This window comes from Schistocerca serialis, chromosome 8 (assembly GCF_023864345.2).
Source record: "Schistocerca serialis cubense isolate TAMUIC-IGC-003099 chromosome 8, iqSchSeri2.2, whole genome shotgun sequence".
Classification (NCBI taxonomy): domain Eukaryota; kingdom Metazoa; phylum Arthropoda; class Insecta; order Orthoptera; family Acrididae; genus Schistocerca; species Schistocerca serialis.
This window is the reverse complement of record NC_064645.1, coordinates 466,995,653-467,020,478: the sequence shown is the minus strand read 5'-3', so window position 1 is coordinate 467,020,478 and position 24,826 is coordinate 466,995,653.

The following is a 24,826-nucleotide window of genomic DNA, read 5'->3' as shown; positions in this document are numbered from 1 at the left end:
AATGTTCATGGGTGCATCACGTGTTCACACTTCTCGCGTTATCAGGTATGCCCAGAAGCACAACTCAGACTCTGAGTAGAATACCTACCTCTCTTCTGTTGGTCTAGTACCTATACCCATGACACCATTGCAAACTGTACGTCTAATGTGAGCGTGTCAAGGGAATGCAGCGTCCTGGACGTCGGGCAAAGAGACCACCCTCATGCAGTTACCGTGGCACGGTAGGTCATCCTTGTAGTCCTGTTAAATATGGCCGCCTTTCCACCCGCTGTTTGACGTGGGACACTTCTTGCGTGTTGCGCAATGTAGCGATCATCTGCTGCTGTAGTTGACCATTGTATTGTACTGTATTAAACTGGGGACCTAGAAACGGAGAGGCTTCGTCCCGCTGTAGCTCTCAGTGGATCAGACCCCCACAACTGGCCATAGTAGTACACCCACCCCACCGCCGCCCCTCACCGAACCCAGTGTTATTGTGTGGTACGGCCCCCAGTGGACCCCCCCCCCCCCCCCCGGGGAACGTCTCATACCAGATACCAGGCGAGCGTAACCCCAAAAGTCTGCGTGGTAGAGCAAGGGTGGTGTGTGTACTTGGAAACGGTGTTTGCGCAGCAACCGCCGACACAGTGTAACTGAGACGGAGTAAAGGGAACCAACCTACATTCGCCGAGGCAGATGGAAAACCGCCTTAAATAGCATCCACAGACTGGCCGGCACACACTGCACTTCGACACTAATCCGCCGGGTGCATTCGAGCTGGGGACCAGCACTCCTTCCCGCTCGGGAAGCAGCGCGTTAGACCGCGCGGATAGCCGGGCTGGCGTAGTTGATCATGGTCGACCACTGCTCTCCTCCTTCGGGCAGCACCCCCTGTGGTTCGGAACGCTACCCATTCACGTGAGACAGTTCTGTGAACAATAGCAAACTCCTGGGCTACATTCGTCACACTTTGTCGTCCTTCCCGGTTCCCGTGTGAAGTCAACCAGATGTTGCCTCTGGGCAATGCTGTAATGAACAACACTACCACAATGCACCGTAACTCCTCGCTTGACTGATGCATTGTGTTTCTTCCCATTCCTTCCCCATTCCTTCACGTGCCACATGTCCGAGGCCTTTGATTGCCGTGCGCAACTTTCCCGCTCCGGCACTACAGTGTGGCACGACCATCGCCTTTCAGTTTGTTCCCTCTGCCGACTACCATGAGCCGGCCGGGGTGGCCGAGCGGTTCCAGGCGCTACAGTCTGTAACCGCGCGACCGCTACGGCCGCAGCTTCGAATCCTGCCTCGGGCATGGATGTGTGTGATGTCCTTAGGATAGTTAGGTTTAATTAGTTCTAAGTTGTAGGGGACTGATGACCTTAGAAGTTAAGTTCCATAGTGCTCAGAGCCATTTGAACCATTTGACTGCCATGAGGAGTGGCCGGATCCAGCGACGGGGAGGTTGCAACCAGGGAGCGAGACAGAGGAGAGGAGCCCCTGACTGCGTCAACATATTACACGCCTTGTTCCGGACAGAAGATGCCTTCGGTCGGTATCGGTGGCACCGTGGATAGTACCGATCATTAAGTTTTTTGAGTTATAGTGAGCTGTGGTAATTGGAACGGTCGTCACTCAGGTGTATGAATACCCGGAATGTTCTATGTGGCTCAGCTGTGGCGTATATTTAACTAAGGGAACTCTGCGGAAGGGGGAGTTCAAAAACTTGTCATGTTACGCGTATGTACCATATTCAGATGGTTATTTTCGTGTCCCCCAAGAGACAAATTCTGGTAGTTGTATCATTTGTAATTGTTTACATTGAGCAAAGATAGCGAATGAGGAACTGCAGTAATTTTGATAAGATGAGCACATGTTACATTCGCGACTGGTTGTAAAGTTTTCTTGCCTAAGGTACCACATTAAATTAAATTAAACGATTCATTGTAAACTGTTTTTACGTTGTTTGAAATCCATTATTTCGTGTTGGTTTTAAAAGGGTGACTTTAAAAATTATGATTAGAACTGTTATATTACGCCTACCTCCTCACCGCCAGCCCTTCCACTTAATGCTACGTTGCAATCATTAAATTACGACTTTTCTCTGTATAGAAGTATAGATTCTTCACATGTATTTACAACCCATATGTATTTAAAAACTTGTAGCCTATTTCTGTCCGACTTTGTTAGAATATTGTGTAGAAATCTGAAGTAAATCGGTCAAGGACTTTGCGAGATGTTTGCTGACAACGTTTCCTCTCGCTTATGTCCGTCCTAACGTTTACTAGAGCATTACGCTAAATTATGAAGCAAATCAGTCAATCAAATCACTGAAGACTAAGGACTCTCATGGTTATGATGGAGTGCCTAGCAGAATATTAAAGCTCTATGCGGTACATATTAGCCTTGTACATAGCCATATTTGTAATTTTTCGTTTCGGAATGGTCAGATAAAAAAAAAAAAAGTTCAAAAGGCTCTGACCACTATGGGACTTAAATTTTAAGGTCATCATTCCCCTAGAACTTAGAACTACTTAAACCTAACTAACCTAAGGATATCACACACATCCATGCCCGAGGCAGGATTCGAACCAGCGACCGTAGCGGTCGCACGGTTCCAGACTGAAGCACCTAGAACCGCTCGGCCACACCGACCAGCGGCCCCTAAGTCAATGCAAGCAAAAGATGCGGTTATTTATGTCACATATTTTGGTACTGCTGTCAACAACGTAACTGCACCGGCAGACCAAACAAGATCCGCAATAGGATGCACGTAAAGGCAGTGTTTAGGAATGTTGCCTGCGCGCAAGAATGTTATTAGGTTCAAATGGCTCTGAGCACTATGGGACTTAACATATGAGGTCATCCTAGAACTTAGAACTACTTAAACCTAACTAACCTAAGGACATCACACACATCCATGCCCGAGGCAAGATTCGAACCTGCGACCGTAGCGGTCGCATGGTTCCAGACTGTAGCGCCTAGAACCGCTCGGCCACCCCTGGCGGCAAGGTCAGTTTCACGAACGATTAAAGTACTCAGGAATAAATCTGCTTTATAAAAATTGTTAAAGGGATAATATAGATAATTTTAGGCTTATTTGTATGCCACCAGTGTTTGCTAAGGTTTTTGAAAAGGCTGTATGTGTAAGGATAATTGATGGTTTTACATCACATAATTTGATATCAAATGTACAGTTCGGCTTTGGAAGTCATTTAACAACGGAAAATGCTATGTTCTCTTTTCTCTGTGAGGTAAATGATGCGTTAAACAAAAGGTTTCGAACGCAAGGCATATTTCTTCATTTAACTAAGGCGTTTGAATCTGTTGATCATAAAATATTGCTCCAGAAGTTGGACCAGTACGGAATACAGGGAGTAGCTCACAATTGGTTCACCTCTTACTTTAACAACAGACAGAAAATGCCATTATTCAGTGTTGAGAATGGCTGTGACGTGGGGTTTGAGTGGGGTACAGTCAAATTGGGGCTGTCTCAGGGATCAGTGTTGGAGATACTCCCGTTCCTTACTTATACAAATGATATGTCTTCTAGTATTACGGGTAACTCTAAAATATTTCTCTTCGCTGATGACACTAGCTTGGTAGTAAAGGACGTTGCGTGCAACATTGACTCGGTTTCAAATAGTGCAGTTCATGACATAACTTCATGGCTTGTAGAAAATAAACTAACGCTAAATCCCAGTAAGACTCAGTTTTTGCAGTTTCTAACACACAATTCAACAAAACACGACGTTTTGATTTCACAGAGTGAGTATACAATTAGTGAAATGGAAAAGTTCAGATTTCTAGGTGTTCAGATTGACAGTAAACTGTGGTGGAAAGCCACATTCAGGATCTTGTTCAAAGACTTGATGCTGCCATTTTTACTATTCGAACGGTAGCTGAAGTAATTGATCGTTCGACAAGAAAAGTAGTCTACTCAGCTTATTTTCATTCTTTTATGTCGTATGGTATTGTCTTTTGGAGTAACTCTTCCCATTCCAAAAGGATATCTTTGGCTTAGAAACGGGTGGTTCGGGCAATAAGTGGTTACAGCACAGCCTTTGGAAAAAGGAGTACATAAAGGAACTTATCGATATTCAACAATAAAGAAGCGCTATAAGCGCTCTTAGAATCGTGTAATTGTAATCTTTGTCTCGTGGTTTAAAAGAAAAGCTCCTTTTTTGTTTAATTGTCTTCTGTGTCCTCTTGGTTCTGATGTCCTAGCTGACGAACGCATGTAAATCACGGTCTACAATTAATACAATTATCTGTAGCGTTATTACAATTTTTGTTAAATATATATATAAATAATTACTGTAGAGTGTTTTTGTTAGTAGGAAGAAAGTACCTTCCCTATCCATGATTTAGTTACGTAATAATTAAACGTTGTTCTGGCCACTTTTTGTAAATGCATTGTTGAACGACACTATTAATGATGAAATTGTAAAAACCTTTTTAATAGTCATTTAATTCTGAAAGTATTGAAGTGATTAATCTCAATAAATACAAAACGGCGTCTTGTAATATTTTACAAATCAATTTTTTAGGCCAGACGTACAGTTTTATTAAAAAATATTTTCTACAAATGTATACGCTGCCATTTCACATATGCAGCAATAATGGAGCATCAAGCCTCACAAAAAAAGGAAGTATTTAGCATTATGTTTAATTGGCTCATCGCGTAACATTAAAATATTTTTTAATGCATCGTATGACGGATACCTTCACGTTGGAAGACGTATATTTCTGGCAATAGCGCCTTGAGAAAAATTAGCCGTGGCTTTTAGAAAACATAAAAGAGGACTTTTAGCAAAACATTTCATTCCAAATTTAACAGATGATTTATTTCATTCACTTTCCAAAAAGGTATGCGATGTGGTGTAAGTTCGCGAACCTCTTGTCGATTCCGTTTCACTAGCCTGGATATTTTGACATTGGCCTCCCAATATACATATTCTTTACTGTAGTTTCTTGTTAACAAAATAAGCTTATTCCCAAGAGTAAGCAACTTTCACTCAGTTAATACTCGGCAGAAATCCGACCTGCATTTGGATCGCGCTTCTTTGACTCCTGTGCAGAAAGGCGTGCAGTATACTGCTGCATCCATTCTCAATAAGCTACCATTAGAACTCAAAAATCTCAAAAGGAATCCATGCGCTTTCTGTTGAAGAGTTCCTTCAAAAATTAACCTTAAAAATTAAATGTTATACTGTTGTCTGCGTTTACTTAAACTTACGGCTTGACTTTCTTTCTGTTTATAAACATTTTATTTTTACCTGTTATTACTTTTATGTTGTAATTTCGTGTACTGACGCGTTGCACGACCTTGGAGATTTGCTCCTCAATTTGGTCCTACGGTACTCGAGGTGTAAATAAAAAAATAAACGTTTAGAGATTTTTGGTAACATCGTTAAACTAAACTTGTCTGTATACAGTAGTATACATTTCAGCTGCTACGTTACGCTGAGGATATCTACTTCTACGTTACTTATGTCTACAGTTACTGATTCGAGTTGTGGAATATTTACGTCGTTCTCTTTGCTGAATGGGTTTCGTCTCCAGTAACTCTGGTTTAGTGTCACTCTTATGAGCAACGTCACCAGTGCTACCACAGTCTGTCATTCTTGAGCGCTGTATCGTTCTTCAGCTGCAATTTTAAGGGCAACTGTTAATATTCTCAATGGAGAGTATTGTTCTCCCACAAAAGATGGCATCGGCTTTTGTTTCCCGTTGTTTTAATTCGCTCTAGCTGCCACTCTCTTCGTCGTTCCATTCTTTTGCTCTTCAGTTACTCGAACAGAAAAAAGCAAAGTAATCTGCTTTAATTCACGCTAGTCAAAACATGCAGCGTTTTCATACTTCTCAGCAAGTATTATAATTATTACAATCAGTTAGTAAACCACACTTTTTCAGAAAAGATGAGGTACATGGCACATCAGGCATTTCCTCATTCAACGTGAATGTGTATACGGTCTACGAAATCCTGTTCCGTGGGGAAGCGTGAAAAGATCTTAGTCGATATATGCATATCGCGTTCCGAGTTACATAAAATTTGTGGCTGTAAATACTGTCAGTACCATAATCGACTGCCCATACCATTGTAACATGAAGTCTTTCATACAATTTGATACCACCGAAGGGAATGTACACGATGGAGACTTGAAATCGAATGGCACGGCAAGACTCTCAAATACTCATTACACTGTAAGCTCAAAATATCAACCTCAAACTCTAGCGTCAGTCTCAGATTAATCTGAGGGCTCCCCAAGGATATTTTGGTTTATGTAAATTTCACCGCCAATCTCAAATGATACACAGTGAATGTACTAAGCCAACAGTGGGTGATCTTTACGTCATACATGACGTTTTGCTAGGAGCTATGTCGAGTACCCTCACAGACGCGATTATTCTCTGACGGTCACATATAACCATCGTAGGTGGTCCCCCTCGTTGATGACCGGACGTATTGTTTCTGTAAAGGATTTTTGGGCATAGAAGAAGGGGACTTATCATATTTCTGCCACGTTTTGATCGCGTTTTGTTGGAAATTGTCAGATTCTAAAGATGCCTATCCCATTTAGACTGTTAGTTAAAAATTTAGCCATTGGTAAACTCCACAGGGTACCTCTTTGTCAAATTTTGTGTCCCTTATAATGAGTGTAAGGCCAGCGGACCTCAGAAAATGTCAGTGGAAGGCACTCAAACCGATTTACTTTCCTCTCTCCCTCTTCCCTCCCACCCCCTCCTCCCACCGTCTAAGTTTGACTTTTAAGGCGGGAAGACTCAGTCGTGCACTATTTCGATATGTAATCGATAGCGCAGTATAAGGTCATTGCCTGTTGCTAGGTAACGGCCTGCTTCGCATCTCAGCAGAGTTTATCTTTTTATGCACCAGAGTGCAGCAGCGTGCTCTGCCGTGCTGACTTAACGACGGTTTGCATCATCTCGCTCTCATTCGTTTACCACCGATGGCTGGAGCATGGCCGTCCAGTGACAAGCACTGGCAGTCACGTGGGACATGTACAAGCACTGGCAGTCACGTGGGACATCGACGAAATGAGCAGTTGCCGGAACTGGGTATTATTTCGAGCAAGAGGGTGGCCCTATTCTATCAGCTTATGCACCCTAGAAGCACGTCCTTCGTATTTGGTGGTCTTGGCCATGGAACTTAACCTCCTGTTTATGACTACTGAGTGCACTGACAAGGTTCGTTTATAAGATTCAGTCATTGGTGTCCTTTGGAGTGGCTTGGTGAGGACAATAACACGTAGACAGTACGAACATTCAGAGCTATCCGCCGTATTGTATGGGTATTTATACTACGTGTCTTGTGTTGGGCTAATCTGATCCTTTACCGGCGGCTAACACCGCCAAAGCTCTCTTCTATTCATGACAGTCATTCTTGTTTACCGTGTCTGAGCCCTGTTTTCAGTACATCATCTTAAATAAAATAGCCACAATTTGCCAAGGAAGTTTCCAGCTGTCACTAAGTGCAATAACAACGTACCACAAAGCAGCCTCACTCACTATTGTGTGCTACAGGTTGACATTTTGGGTTCATAGAGCCAGAAAGGTAAGGACTGTAAACGTGGAGCAGTCGACGAACACAGAAAAGTGTAGTCCTGGACCTGACAGCCGCTTATAGAACAGACGGAGGCGCTGCTGGTGATATTCAGGTTGCTGGGAGTAAGAAAGAGGTGTGCACAATACTGGTTCAAAAAAGCGTGCATATCATAAGATAAAGAAGACACCTGGTACAAGAGCCGTACTGAACAAGGAAATGAAGGCATGCATTGATAGAGAATGCCAAGATATCTGGGACAGGACCTAAACAGGGAGGAGGAACTATCACTTTCTTCCTAACAAAAAGCAAAGAACAAGAAGGACATACTTCCTTCCGAGCAAGGGAGCTACGCACTACCTACTAGGACATGGTCTGTACCCAGCTACTTACTAAACATTACAACCCAACAGGGACACTTAGTAATGTGGAGCAGTCGGCACTTTGGATCCAATCGTCTGAGAACGTGGCATTAGACAAGACGCTACAGTCCAGGAAAGAAATGCATTTGGAAATGCAACAGTCCATAATGTAATAAGGAATGCGGAACTGTGGCATAAACCGAAATCGCTTACAGTTCAAATATCGCTTATGAACTGCAACTCTGCTAGGTCGAGAGACAACCAAGAAGAGGCCTTATATCAGGATAAAGAGATGCGTCACTACAGAACTCCCACCTACAGCCACCTTCCGGAAGCAGTGAAGAGCTTGGGTAAGGACCAGGAAGGGCTTCCTAAGATCCTGGCAGCCTCCTCCCAATCTCCACACCTTGGGTGTCAGAGCAGCACAAACCCTACGATTCCTTAGTTGCACCTCTGCAAGCGGGGGGCTAGGCACATCGATAAATGAGAGATCAGGCTCGGTTCTGATACTAATTACAAAAGCATAGTGTAGCATTGTGCAGTGTAGTGTTGGTCGTGTAGTGTTGTACAGTAGCGTGGCAGAGAATTATAAACTAGAAAATTTATCGCCAATGTTGCATAGTGTAACAGACCAATAGTGTATGACTTCTGGATTCTGGAAGAACATTTATCTGTGTGCCAGATAGTTAAATGAAAGTTTTTATTTTTTAAATGATTAATGGAAAATCTCATATAAGATATGAAACAAATACTAACAAAGAGATAGAGGGGCTGGCCAGTACTTACCTCAGCTCAGTACAGCCGATAGATACACATAAAACAGAACTGAAAATTTACATTCCTAGCTTTCGGAACTTTGTTCCTTCATCAGGGAGGAGAGAGGGGAAAAAAGGGAAGAAGGGAAAGTGGATTCAGTTACTCACAACCCAGGTTATGAAGCAACAGGGAAAGGTAAACAGGGAGGGTAGCAAGGATGGAGGCATGGTTGTCAGAGGGAAGCCAAAGATATTCTACTGTAAGTACTGTGCCAGCTTCAAACCAAAGAGGATGCATACAGAAGTAAAGAGGTATATAGTATAAAGATAAACACAACTATGTAGGATGAAAAGATGCGTGAATGGCTAAAGAGGAAAGGGAAAGAGGAGAAGACTGAAGAGTGAATGGGAGTGAGGTGGTTTAACGTAGGTTCAGTCCAGGGGGATGGCGGGATGAAAGGATGTGTTGGAGTGCAAGTTCCCATCTCCGCAGTTCAGAGGGACTGGTGTTGGGTGGGAGAAGCCAAATGGCACATACGGTGTAGCAGGTTCCTAGGTCCCTAGAATTATGCTGGAGGGCATGCTCCGCTACTGGGTATTGGGCATCTCCTAGGCGGACAGTTCGTCTGTGTCCGTTCATGCGCTCAGCCAGTTTGGTTGTTGTCATGCCGATGTAAAAGGCTGTGCAGTGCAGGCATGTCAGTTGATAAATGACATGTGTGGTTTCACACGTAGCCCTGCCTTGAATTGTGTATGTTTTACCAGTAGCGGGGCTGGAGTAGGTGGTTGTGGGGGGATGCATGGGGCAGGTTTTGCAACGGGGTCGGTTACAGGGGTAGGAACCGCTGGGTAGAGAAGGTAGTCTGGGAATATTGTAGGGTTTAACAAGGATGTTACGGAGGTTAGGGGGGCGACGAAAGGCAACTCTGGGTGGTGTGGGGAGAATTTTGTCAAGGGATGATCTCATTTCAGGGGTTGACTTGAGAAAGTCATATCCCTGGCGGAGTAATTTGTTGATGTTTTCGAGGCCAGGATAATATTGGGTGATAAGGGGGATGCTTCTGTGTGGTCTGGGGGTAGGAACATTGTTGTTGGACGGGGAGGAATGTATTGCTCGGGATATCTGTTTGTGGACAAGGTCTGCAGGATAGTTGCGGGAGAGGAAAGCACTGGTCAGGTTATTGGTGTAGTTGTTGAGGGATTCGTCACTGGAGCAGATACGTTTGCCACGAATACCTAGGCTGTAGGGAAGGGAGCGTGTAGATCTTCCAAAAACCTCGTTCCTTATCACACTTACCAACTTCATCCTCACCCATAATTACTTCACTTTTGAAGGCCAGACCTACAAACAAATCAGGGGAACGGCCATGGGAACCAGGATGGCTCCCTCCTATGCCAACCTCTTCATGGGCCGCATGGAGGAGGCTTTCCTGAAGACCCAACAGCTGCTTCCCCTGGCCTGGTATAGGTTTATAGATGACATCTTTGTGGTCTGGACTCATGGTGAAGAAACACTCCTTAATTTCCTCCATAACCTCAACTCCTTTTCGAATCTGAATTTCACCTGGTCCTTCTCCAAAACCCAAGCCACCTTCCTGGATGTTGACCTTCATCTTGTTGAAGCTCACATCCACACCTCTGTCCATATCAAACCCACAAACAAACAACAGTACCTTCACTTTGATAGCTGCCATCCTTTCCACATCAAACGCTCCCTTCCCTACAGCCTAGGTATTCGTGGCAAACGTATCTGCTCCAGTGACGAATCCCTCAACAACTACACCAATAACCTGACCAGTGCTTTCCTCTCCCGCAACTATCCTGCAGACCTTGTCCACAAACAGATATCCCGAGCAATACATTCCTCCCCGTCCAACAACAATGTTCCTACCCCCAGACCACACAGAAGCATCCCCCTTATCACCCAATATTATCCTGGCCTCGAAAACATCAACAAATTACTCCGCCAGGGATATGACTTTCTCAAGTCAACCCCTGAAATGAGATCATCCCTTGACAAAATTCTCCCCACACCACCCAGAGTTGCCTTTCGTCGCCCCCCTAACCTCCGTAACATCCTTGTTAAACCCTACAATATTCCCAGACTACCTTCTCTACCCAGCGGTTCCTACCCCTGTAACCGACCCCGTTGCAAAACCTGCCCCATGCATCCCCCCACAACCACCTACTCCAGCCCCGCTACTGGTAAAACATACACAATTCAAGGCAGGGCTACGTGTGAAACCACACATGTCATTTATCAACTGACATGCCTGCACTGCACAGCCTTTTACATCGGCATGACAACAACCAAACTGGCTGAGCGCATGAACGGACACAGACGAACTGTCCGCCTAGGAGATGCCCAATACCCAGTAGCGGAGCATGCCCTCCAGCATAATTCTAGGGACCTAGGAACCTGCTACACCGTATGTGCCATTTGGCTTCTCCCACCCAACACCAGTCCCTCTGAACTGCGGAGATGGGAACTTGCACTCCAACACATCCTTTCATCCCGCCATCCCCCTGGACTGAACCTACGTTAAACCACCTCACTCCCATTCACTCTTCAGTCTTCTCCTCTTTCCCTTTCCTCTTTAGCCATTCACGCATCTTTTCATCCTACATAGTTGTGTTTATCTTTATACTATATACCTCTTTACTTCTGTATGCATCCTCTTTGGTTTGAAGCTGGCACAGTACTTACAGTAGAATATCTTTGGCTTCCCTCTGACAACCATGCCTCCATCCTTGCTACCCTCCCTGTTTACCTTTCCCTGTTGCTTCATAACCTGGGTTGTGAGTAACTGAATCCACTTTCCCTTCTTCCCTTTTTTCCCCTCTCTCCTCCCTGATGAAGGAACAAAGTTCCGAAAGCTAGGAATGTAAATTTTCAGTTCTGTTTTATGTGTATCTATCGGCTGTACTGAGCTGAGGTAAGTACTGGCCAGCCCCTCTATCTCTTTGTTAGTTTTTATTTTTTAGCTATTACTTTTTATGTAAACATTCTACGTAGTCTTTTCCCTTAAACAGCATAATATTTAGTTATTACTAACACATTTGGAATTATGTGAAAGTATTATGTGCTATGTTCATGCCAACTCATGCGAAACTTTCAGTTTGTTCTTTTACGTACATAACCGACTAAAAGAAAATATTAAATAAACAAATAAATAAATATATGTGCCGCCATTGTGTCATTTAATTTGGTACTCGGGACTAAGACAGTTGCTCTTGATTTAGTGGAGGTCTTGTGGAGGTTGTTGTTAAATTTTAATTATACGGTGTGTTCTTTCATGTAGTCAAACTGTCAGTTGTGTTTTATACGAAGAGTTCAAGTGCTACCTTTCCGAATTACCTGTTTGATACAGTTGTGCATTGGTTGATCCATTTTCTGGGCACGAAGACCTCATTTGCGTTAACAGCATTGTATATTTCCTTTTAGCATGTGGTAACTGAAAATTTTCTGTGTTTTCTAGTAATAACTGAAATTTTGGACTATGAGTTATTCAAATTAGTTTCACAGCGCCACACTTTCTAGCCTTAACTGACAACTGGGTAAATTTAAAATTAACAGACAATTATGTAAATTTTAAATATTACCATTCATTGCTGATTTTCTTATATTGACTTGATTTTGCACCATTTCTTGTTTCAAAAAGAAAATAATAGGTATTTTGCTGAAAATTGTTAATAAATGGTTTTTTCTGGATGATGTGTTAAGTTCTTTCTGGCCTGGCACCTTATCACTCCCAGATCCTCGCTACTTGCAGTATTTCACAATGTAATACAAGTGCGCCTACTTGCTACAAAGGAAGTCTTTGATTAATGTAATGATCAGTACTTACTGGTTTCAAGATGATCCCCAAATTATACCCTTTCCCTGTGAACTGAATACTTAGTGTCTTTTACGTAGTACATGTAACGTGCTGTGTACAAAGATTTATGCGAGGGTAATAACCAGCCAGGTCCCTTTAGAGTAGAGTGACGTAGGTGGACAGAGAGAGAGCGAGGGGAGAAGATGTATAGATTTGTGAGGAAGAGACTGGCACAGGTTGTGGGGAGGAAGAGATGAATATAAGGAAGGGGAGAAGCAGACGATAAGAGAGAGGGCCAGGAATGAGATGGACAGAGAGAGAGGGAAGTTAAGACGGACATGTAGAGAAGGGACGAAGAGATAGAGGGAGAGGAAAAAGTGAACGTAGCAAGGGAGAGGTGGAGTTGGCCAGAGAGGAGGGTGGGAAAGATGGAGGCAGGAAGAGATGGAGGCAGGAGGAGAGATTTGTGCAATAAACGTGACATACAGGTACGCAGGAGAAACTACGGTAAAATGAGTGTATTTACGGACTATTTGTCTCTCCTAATAGACAGGCGCATTTCCTCTGGTCATATGGACATACGGCCAGAAGTGCTTTTCAATGAATGTACGCCCACTTGGAGCTGGAGATAAGAGATATTTGACAGCATCAGCTTAAATTATTGAAAGCACACACGAGAGAAACATCTCACATGTGGGTATGTTCTGTCTGTACTGCGCTGGAGTACCAACGTTCAGTAGCCACGCTACCCTGGTGCCACGAAATGCACATCTTCCAGTTATGAAGCCAGGGGCAACGACAGGAAGTGTAAATATGCACCATACCGTGCGGATTCTCCATAGCAAAGAGGCACGTGTCGTAAAGCCTGATGATAACATCCCCCTTAAAGGTTGCTTCATCTGTGGGTAGAACGGGTGACTTAAATCCCAGCATCATAGAGGTGTGTGCGATCTGCCAACAACGAAACTGTCTTCGTAGTGGCAAGTGCTAAGGCAATAAGGTGTACAAATGCATTAAGTGATGATGAGATACACGCAGCTGTTGTGGAGGTTGTTCCACACGGTCATCAACACTGGCAGGCCACGTGCCTGCTGCTGATATGAGGCGAACTCCATAAGCAGGAAATTGCAGGCCGAGCTAGAATTCTAAAAAATAGGGTAACATGGTACTGAATCCATTAAAAAACCTGGACTGTGAAACTACGGAAGAAAGTCGTTTTGCAAGATGAGTCTCGCTTAACGTTGTTTCCAATCTCTAGCCGAGTTTACCTCGCAAAGAGTGAAACTTGGCACGGTTCGGCGATGATTTGGGTCTTAAAAAAAATGGTTCAAATGGCTCTGAACACTATGGGACTTAACTTCAGAGGTCATCAGTCCCCTCGAACTTAGAACTACTTAAACCTAACTAACCTAAGGACATCACACACATCCATACCCGAGGCAGGATTCGAACCTGCGACCGTAGCGGTGGCGCGGTTTCAGACTGTTGCGCCTAGAACCGCTCAGCCACCCCGGCCGGGTGGGTCTTCATTTCGTGGTCTTCCATGGTACCCATTCTTACTCTGCAAGATCGCATTACTGCCAAGGATGTGTCCAATTTGGTTAATTAGGTTCACATTTAACGCGATTCCACTTCCACAAATATCTGAGTCGACAGTATGAATGCGGATTGGAGACTGTCTGAAGCATGACGGAAACTCGATTGTACAAAAATGAACAGAAAATTTTTGTCGTAACTTACACTTGTGTAACAAAATTAGTCGTTCTATTGACATGTGGAACGAGGTAGAAGTGTCATCTGTTTGCATCCAAATGCTGCCTAACCTATTATTATTTTGCGACTGTACAGGTACTGGACTAAACTGCATGAAAATATGTCAAAAGAGACAGAACCTTAACTAATAATCTGTTGCGGTATATTTTGTATGAACTGCAACTTCTATCACATGTGGAATGGACAAATACAAATTTTGTACAACATTTAGCATATATACCCGCTCCTAAAGCAGAAAGTGTCGCTAATTCGGAAAGAGGAAATTATTGTGCAATTGCCTCCCAAAATATCCCACATAGGTTCAGCTGTATTACCATACAAGGGGACCGACGTTACGGCACGAAGTGATGTATTTCATCACGGCGTCTATTAATCCACTCTGACAACTACTGAAATTTTAATTGGAGCGTTGTCGTTTCGGGCCACATGTCGTTCTCTGTGTAACACAATTTTCAGCATTGGTTGAAGTTAAACTCCACGATCATCACATCCCACCTGTAACCCACCTATACAGAACAGCAAGTGAACCCAGATCACAATGAGACATCCCTCCCCACAACCTCTCTCAAACCTGGCCATGTTTCGCAGTGGGACAAACAAATTCAACATGATAGCCGTTCTGCAGACATGAACACTTTCATTAATTATTATAAAGAATATAAAAAGGATGTGTGGTTGCATAAAAACAGTCGCTGGTTTTCTCTGAATTTTTGCGGGCTTACACCTGGACCTTCAGCCTGACGTTAATTCTTCCAGCCTTTTCTGTAGCGAGAACGACGATTCATTTTGTACGATAACCTTCTCCCATTGTGCAGTTTGCACACTAGTGACCAAACTGTAATGGTTTTAAAGTATTGCTTAGCGTAATAGAATGTCTAGGAAGTCATTCTACGGTGAAAAATTAGCCACATCCAGTTCACGGCGCTTGGTTTGGTTGATACAACTTCCTACAGACGGGAGAGCGTCTCAGTTCTTAAATGTGAAGACCTTTTGTCTGTCAACTTCCACTTTCAGCAGAACTGGGATTTTTTCCTGTTTGACGTGACATGTAATGAAAGCACGATTCTACCAGCACGAATAAGATTGCCGTTTTCGTCAAACGGGATCCTGCAAGAAAGGCCCCAGTAATCATGCCGCTTCTGAAACTCTAGTGTTCAGCCATAAAACTCGAGAGCCATAACAATGTTGTGACACAGTAATAGATTTCATATCCGTCAGCTATCACTACTCATATAGCCTGAGGTATGCACATTCTTCCTCGTTAAGCGGCACACTTCAAAACTAGTCGTCGCGAGAATACAGCTATGTGTTCTGTTATTACACACAGATAACATTCTTTCAAAATGTCCAGCATCATTGGGGGAAGTGGCAACCAAACGACTGGTTCACTCGTTTTGTATAATCTATGAGTCTGGAGAAGATCAGGCTTTTGGAGAAATGTCATCCACAAAATGTCGAAGACAGCGAAGGTAGGTGAGAGCGAGAAGTGTCGCACAAACAGCTTAACAGTTCATGTATCCTAATTAATGACAAGAATGTTATACAGAAGAACAGAAAAGAAAACTGAGGATCTGATGGATGACGATCAGTTTGGTTTTAAGAAAGGTGGAGGCACCAGAGGCGCAGTGTTGACATTGCTCTTAATAATGGAACCAAGACTGACGAAAAGTCAAGACGCCTTCATAATAGTTATGGATATGGAAAAAAGGTTCGATAATGTAAAACCGTACATTACGTTCGAAATTCCGAGAAGAACAGAAATACACTCCTGGAAATTGAAATAAGAACACCGTGAATTCATTGTCCCAGGAAGGGGAAACTTTATTGTTACATTCCTGGGGTCAGATACATCACATGATCACACTGACAGAACCACAGGCACATAGACACAGGCAACAGAGCATGCACAATGTCGGCACTAGTACAGTGTATATCCACCTTTCGCAGCAATGCAGGCTGCTATTCTCCCATGGAGACGATCGTAGAGATGCTGGATGTAGTCCTGTGGAACGGCTTGCCATGCCATTTCCACCTGGCACCTCAGTTGGACCAGCGTTCGTGCTGGACGTGCAGACCGCGTGAGACGACGCTTCATCCAGTCCCAAACATGCTCAATGGGGGACAGATCCGGAGATCTTGCTGGCCAGGGTAGTTGACTTACACCTTCTAGAGCACGTTGGGTGGCACGGGATACATGCGGACGTGCATTGTCCTGTTGGAACAGCAAGTTCCCTTGCCGGTCTAGGAATGGTAGAACGATGGGTTCGATGACGGTTTGGATGTACCGTGTACTATTCAGTGTCCCCTCGACGATCACCAGTGGTGTACGGCCAGTGTAGGAGATCGCTCCCCACACCATGATGCCGGGTGTTGGCCCTGTGTGCCTCGGTCGTATGCAGTCCTGATTGTGGCGCTCACCTGCACGGCGCCAAACACGCATACGACCATCATTGGCACCAAGGCAGAAGCGACTCTCATCGCTGAAGACGACACGTCTCCATTCGTCCCTCCATTCACGCCTGTCGCGACACCACTGGAGGCGGGCTGCACGATGTTGGGGCGTGAGCGGAAGACGGCCTAACGGTGTGCGGGACCGTAGCCCAGCTTCATGGAGACGGTTGCGAATGGTCCTCGCCGATACCCCAGGAGCAACAGTGTCCCTAATTTGCTGGGAAGTGGCGGTGCGGTCCCCTACGGCACTGCGTAGGATCCTACGGTCTTGGCGTGCATCCGTGCGTCGCTGCGGTCCGGTCCCAGGTCGCCGGGCACGTGCACCTTCCGCCGACCACTGGCGACAACATCGATGTACTGAGGAGACCTGCCCCACGTGTTGAGCAATTCGGCGGTACGTCCACCCGGCCTCCCGCATGCCCACTATACGCCCTCGCTCAAAGTCCGTCAACTGCACATACGGTTCACGTCCACGCTGTCGCGGCATGCTACCAGTGTTAAAGACTGCGATGGAGCTCCGTATGCCACGGCAAACTGGCTGACACTGACGGCGGCGGTGCACAAATGCTGCGCAGCTAGCGCCATTCGACGGCCAACACCGCGGTTCCTGGTGTGTCCGCTGTGCCGTGCGTGTGATCATTGCTTGTACAGCCCTCTCGCAGTGTCCGGAGCAAGTATGGTGAGTCTGACACACCGGTGTCAATGTGTTCTTTTTTCCATTTCCAGGAGTGTAAGTTGTAGCGAAGGGGCAATGATATTCCAAGAGCATGAATGAAGGACTCCGATTAAAAGGGTGTAACATAGGAATGCAGTACTTCGTCCCTGCTGTTCAGTCTATACGTAGAAATGCAATCAGGGAAATCTAAAAAAAGATTCAAGAGTGGGATGAAATTTCGGGGTGGAAGGATATCATCTGTAAGATTCGCTGATGACATTGCTATATTCAGTGAAAGTGAAGAAGAATTACAAGATAAGTTGAATGGAATGAATAGTGAAACGTCCCCTTTGAAAAATTAATACGAATTACTCTGCTGATAAACCCCTTACGTTATTTGATTTTCAAACAGCTGAGCAAAACTGAACGTACTCAGACATTTCGCTATTTACTTATTCTGATCAACACTAAACTGACACACAATATTTTTAGCGCAACGCAATCTTTCAACAATCCCTACAAAAGAATGGCCATGACTAACAATAACCTATACCTTTCACGAATCACTTACCTCACAGAAATCTTCGTTACTCGAACTACTGCAATACAGCGAGCGCCACTACTGCCAGCTAAAAAAAGGATTTTAACTACTGAAGGCACTAACTAGTGATAGACATAGTTAGGAAATGAAAGATTTTGATAGAGAACAAACAATGTATTTACCTTAATAGTGTTCAAAAGTGGATGGACACACGTCCAGATCATCCGCTCTCAAAACTCCCCCATCTCTCTCCCCACATCCACCACTGCTGGCGGCTCACCTCCAATTGAACAACGCTACGCACTGTTCACATCCAACTGCCCAACACTACAATAGCGAATATTCCAACAATGCCAACCAGCCACAGACTGCACACAGCACAGCCAGTGATTTTCATACAGAGCGCTACGTGACGTTACCAACATAAAAACCTAAACAGCCTACTTACAATAGTCCATGAGTATAAAATATGAACTAAATATAAGTTGGAGCCGCGCGGAGTAAAGGCGCGGTTTGTGGCGCCATGTCAAGGACTGCGTGGACCCTCCCGCCGGAGGCTCAAGTCCTCCATTGGGCATGGGTGTGTGTTTCGTTCATAGCATAAGTTAGTTTAAGGTTCGATAATGTAAAGTTAATAATGTAAATCTAGGGACCGATGACATCAGTAGTTTGGTCCCTTAGGAATTCACACACACATAAGTTGGAAAGAAAAACAGCAGAAATGAGAATAGCGAGAAGTTAAACATCAAAATTAGTGGTCAGAAGTAGAAGGAGATAGGGAACTGTGCTACCGTAGAAGCAAAATAACAAGTCACTGGCAAAGCAAGGACATTAAAAGGAGACTATCACTGTCAAAGAGGGTACTCCTGGCCAAAAGAAGTCCGTTAACATCAAACATCGGCCGTTATTTGAGGAAAAAATTTCTGAGAATCTACGTTTGGAGAACACCATTGTATTCTAGTGAAACCTGGACTGTAGGAAAGCCGTAATGGAAGAGAATGGATGCGTTTGAGATGTGGAGCTACAGAAGGATGTCCAGAATTGTATAGGTCAATAATACTTAGTTTCTTTGTAGAGCCTGCGAGTAGAGGGACACGAGTAGAAGGAACAGGATGGAAGGACATGTATTACTTGTGGATCTGTAAATTGAAGTAACTTTAGGGGGGGGGGGGGGATATAAGTTGGAATATATCCACCACACAATTGAAGTCGATGGGTGCAGGTGCTTCTCTGAGATTAAACGTTCCACACAGCAGAAGAACTTGTGGCTTAACAGAATACTGACGACACTCAACAATATACACTGAAGTACCGAAGAAACTGGAATAGGCATGCACATTTAAATGCAGAGATATGTAAACATCCAGAATACGGCGCTGCGGTCGGCAACGCATATATAGGACGAAAGTGTCTGGTACAGTTATCAGATCGGTTACTGATGCTACAATGGCAGATTATCAAGAATTAAGTGAGTTTGAAAGCGGTGTTATAGTCGGCGCACGAGCGGTGGGACACAGCATCTCCGAGGTAGCGATGACCTGCATACTTTCCCGTCCGACCATTTCACGAGTATACCATGAATATTAGGAATCCGGTAAAACATCGAATTTCCGACATCGCTGCGGCCGGAAAAAGATCCTGCAAAAACGGGACCAACGACGACTGAAGAGAAACGTTCAACGTGAGAAAAGTGCAACCCTTCCGCAAATTGCTGAAGATTTCAGTGCAGGGCCATCATAAAGTGTCAGCATGCGAACCATTCAACGAAACATCATCGATATGGGATTTTGCAACCGAAGGCCCATTCTTGTACCCTTGATGACTGCATGACACAAAGCTTTACGCCTCGACTGGTCCCGTCGACACCGACATTGGACAGGGCAGCCTTGCAAGATTCATGGTCTTAGTTCCCTCCAGACATGCTGCGGCACTTCTGCGTCCTCGCGGGGGCCTACACGATATTAGGCAGGTGCACCAGTTTCTTTGGCTCTTCAGTGTATACTGATTTACATATTTTCACCAAGACATGTGTAGGGGTACGGTGGAGGAAACATGTTTCACAGTGGTCGTGAAATGGTGGTTCTCTAAATGTAGGCAGCGCCAGTTCGTGAGGTGAAGTTTTCCGTTGCTTGAAGAAACCAAGTGAGGCGGCACAATTTTGTGTACAAAGTATTTTATTGGAAACTAGCTGTTATCCGTAACTTCGCTAGCATATTAGTAGTTCTGGTGAGGAAATGTCCCAGTAATTTCCAAATATCTGGGGACATAGTGGTGTAGATACTATGTGTGTAGGAATAAATGTTTGTAGTTCTTGTGTACATAATGAGTGTGTTTTTACTTTTTTTCGTATGTGGAATCTTAGTTAAAAATATTAAATACTGCACCTTCTAATGTCTTATAAATTATTTAACAAAGTTGTGTAAACAATGGTTTTAGTCATAATTTCTATTGCAGGGACGTAGAGATTTCGTGGGTGGGATACACGTGAACACTCCACACAGAGTTGTCATTGAGAAAAATACAATTTTTTTCTAAAAGCAGACCGGAAATTTTGGTGACTAATTAGCATCGACAGAACGTTAAAAGTTATCGTTCCTGCTTGAAACAATCCCGATTTACGTTTCATGTACTCTCCCACAAACCTGTAGTACAGACTACACCGACGGTTTACTACGCTGACTGGAGTTCAGCTCCTATGTGACTTTGTTATGTGCACGGGACATGCTTGGGGTGAATGAATGAGTAAAATCCGCTGTATCTGCTCCAATCAGTGCGAAGTTACGGGACGGTAAGCCGGAATAAGTCATGCCGTACGTGGGAAAGACGGAACGTTCAACGCCAGACAGTGACAGATTGTGCTCTTCAGCTAGGCGTCTTCTCACGCATGTGTTCATCCAGTTGACGCAGCAGACTTGCGATCTATTAGCCAGTTACGCTTCACCCTTTGCCTGGCAATCAGTAAGATACAGGGTAATAATTATTGATGTGAACAAAAACGAAAATTCGTTACGAAGTATGACGTGCACACATTTTGTTCAGCATGTAAACGTCGCTAAAGATATTCGGATTTAGGTTATGACGTGTTCGATATGCCTGGCATCATTGGCGATGACTTGGCGCAGGCGAATAGCGAAATTCTTCATGATTCGCTGAAGTGTCGGAACAACGATGCCGTCGATGACATCCTGAATGGCTGTTTTCAGATCAGTAATGGTTTTGGGCTATTGCTGTACACCTTGTCTTTAATACAGACCCCCTAAAAGGAGTCGCACGTGTTCAGATCCGGAGATCATGGCGGCCAATCGAGGCCCATGCCAGTGGCCTCTGGATACTCCAACCAGTATGCGGTTCCCAAAGTGCTCCTTCAGGACATCGAACACTCTCCTGCTTAGATGGGTCGAGCTCCGTCTTGCATGAACCACAAAGTGTCGAAATCAGGGTCAATTTGGATAATGGGGATGAAATCACGTTCCAAGCCCTTCACATACTGTGCGGTAGTCACTGTGCTATCAAGGAAAATCGTACTGATTGTTCTGTGACGGGACAGTGCACACCACACAGTCAGCCGTTAAGAGTGAAGAGACTTAAGGATCGTGAAATGCGGATTTTCAGTCCCCCAAATTCGGCAGTTTTGCTTCTTGACGAACCCAGTCCAAATGAAACTGGGCCACGTCGCTAAACCAAACCATACCGCGCACACTAATTCCCATCATGCCCCGCATTCAACCGTGCAGCTTGAACGTCCTAACGCAAACCGTTCAGAAGTTATGACAGATTTATTTCATATGGTTCAATAATTGTCACCCTCTGTTTGATGCGTAGCCACTAGCGTCCATTCTCTATTTCGATAGCTCGTGAGCCTCTTGTAATGTTGTCATTACCGAAGACGTAACAAGTATGAAGCTGAAAGGCTCTATCCTCTACGAAAGTTACATTCAATTTGAGAAATTGACAGGTGTTAATAATGTCTCTAAACATGTCAGAAACTGTTCTATTCTAATTGGGGCCAGAGTTAAGTTCTTATTTGAAACATGAAACTTCCGCTTCCCCGTAAGTTTCATAGTTGGAAAGTGGCATGCGCGTTGCTTTGCGCAGCGGAAGTCGATACCCAGTGGCGTTCTACAATGCCAGTACAGACGCCGTTGATGTATGGGTAGAGGGAGCTGGTCAGAGCGCTCACTGCCGAATGCCAACTAATTTAAGGAGGTCTATAGCTGTTGTGAATGCGTGCGTTGTTGAAAGCTACCGTAGAGTCCAAAATAGATTATCGAAGCAGCGTTTCCTCAGCGAGGATATAAATGACTTCGCTTTGTAGCGCGAAGGTAGCCCCTTGTCGGGCCGACTGCTTTATTCTGCGTCCTATTGATGTCAGCGGCGGCTATTGATGGATCCAAGCTTCTGTCGCTTCCGACGTCCCATTTTTGAAGCTGTACATATGTCTGTCGCAGAGTCAAAGCGAATTTTGTTTTACTGAACTTGTGAAGCTTCATTTTTTCTCCATTCTGCAGACACGTCAGTCTTTGTGAAAGAGAACCTCATTTAAGAGATATTTTGGCGCTGATAACGAATATACATTCGATGTATTCAAAGACGTTGTTTTAGATGTTGCTTGACGCATTTGCTTGAGCCTGAAAGTCAAAATTTTCTGTGCTACACTGTGAGAGTTTTTTAAGAACGCTACTTTTCCGCTTTATAACCACACCTTTAACTTTCTACACAACTGACACTTGAAAACGGATACAATTTTTAATGCACTATAAAGTTAACGGATGTACCAAATGTAAATTATTCCTTACTTAAACACAACTAGAAATTTACGTAATACTCTTAGGTTCACTCAAGCATAACTTGTTTCCTTTTGGAGTATTGCTTAAACTGAGAGAGACGATAAGAAAACATCAGGTATTTGGAGCAGCGGTAGATAAATAATTATGACTGTTACGACACTTCCAGATGAATGTGTAAGGCAATTACATAAATACAAAATGGACTCTACTATATGTCATAATCCTTCTAAAACTCACATTCGTATGTGACACAAAGAGTTTTTTTCACTTATTTCTTGTTACTAACAGTGGAATATTTATGTGAAAAACTCATTTTCATTTTTCACCATAAACTACAGTTCTGCATTACGTGTGTTGCGCCTGGCTGTTCTTTTGTTTCAGATATGGAACCACAAGGCAAAACGAACAACACGGAGCAGACGAGTGTGTAGGTTCAATGGCGTATTATTTGTGCTGGATGTCCACTTGTATTTATCTCAAAACTCTCCGTATACATATGACTGCTTGGGCGAACAACACCCAGCCAAATAGCAATCCACCTGGAAATAACTTTCCACATCAGGTATCACGCTAAGAGCGATCTCACTGCACTTTTAGAAATGATGTATCTCGTTGTAACAAATTTTCAAGGAGGTCATAATAGACTATGTATTAAGAGAAAGAGTGACAGTTTGTTCACTAGCAGATACAGTAAGCTCACGTCATTTCTTTCTCATTATTTTTCTGATTTTCGTAATTCTTTTCTTTATTTATTGTGCCAGAGAATTGCAATTTAAGATTCGTAGTGTTTCAACAATATTTTTCGTGTATCTGTTTAAAGTAACGTTTCGGTCTCGTGATTATTTTACTATTATTATTATATTCCAACTGGAAATTAATATTACTTTTCACGCAAGAACTTACCGACCCCCTGCTGACTTTGCTGTTACCACAAATTCAAGTACATGCGAACGCGCATGTCTCTATGCACTACAGTTCGCTGGTTGAGTAATATTTCTTTGAATTAACGAGTAACACTTGCCATTTTAAGTATTACTTCGTGTCTGCAACGAAAAAATAGTACTTCAGTAAAGATGTTCTACATCTCTTATAATATATGAACTTTAAATCTATGCAACACTAAAGAACTGTGACGTAATTTCAGTTGTAAAACATTGGCACTTAAACACATCAGATCTACCAGTCTTTTCACATTCCTGTCAGCAAATACTGCAGAACGGCGAGTAATTTTAAAAATGTATACTATTTTTATTTGATCACGGACCATTTCAAGCACTCGCTTACTGCCCAGTGATCACGATTCACAGCAGCAGTCTCCACTTTCTGCCTGCCTCACAACGTTGTCGATTCTGCTCTCGTAGTTCTTTCATTTCTTCAGTGAGCAACCCTCTCCTTCGTTACTCGACAGTATCCAGATCTTGCTTCAGCTTCTAAGACTCTTGGTAGTCACATTTTAAGTGGCTTTGTCCCTCCATAACGGGTTCCTTATCTTTCACATTATCTTCTAACATTCTCAGTTTGTATCTGTGTTTCTTAAAAGTGTTCAACGTTCATGATGTATACAAAGCGAATAGACATATACAGCATCATGATTTTACTTTTGTCGAGACAGTTTGCAAATTAAAAATTTCAGTGGGGGTACAATAGGATTGTAAATGAGCTAAGGTATTCCTCTAGGTGTCTTCTTCAGCATTGTTTTCCTCATTAAAATACGTCCCCACGCTATTTAAATTGTCTGTTCTGAGCAGTTTCATCTAATCAGTTTCAATTTTTCGCGTATCATCTTATGTCTTTGACATATTCATCATTTCATACTCTGCTTCGCCAAAGCTAAGATCAACATTCCACTTTCATTCATATAATTTCTCACATTTCTTCTTTATTTTCAGATATTAACTCTACGTCGTTTGCATAAGCCACCTATTTACTATTTGTATTCATACAAACACATTGCCTTGCATTTCTGTTTTCTACATCATCAGGATCTTCTCGAAACTACGTTACGTAGGCGATATTGCCTCACGTCTCCTTACGACGGTTTTATATGATAGTATATCCTTGAACTTACGTTTCACCAAAGTACACTTGCCGCATGCTGCAGTAGTCCTTCCCAGTTTTCGAGATATCTCCATTATTTTTATTTT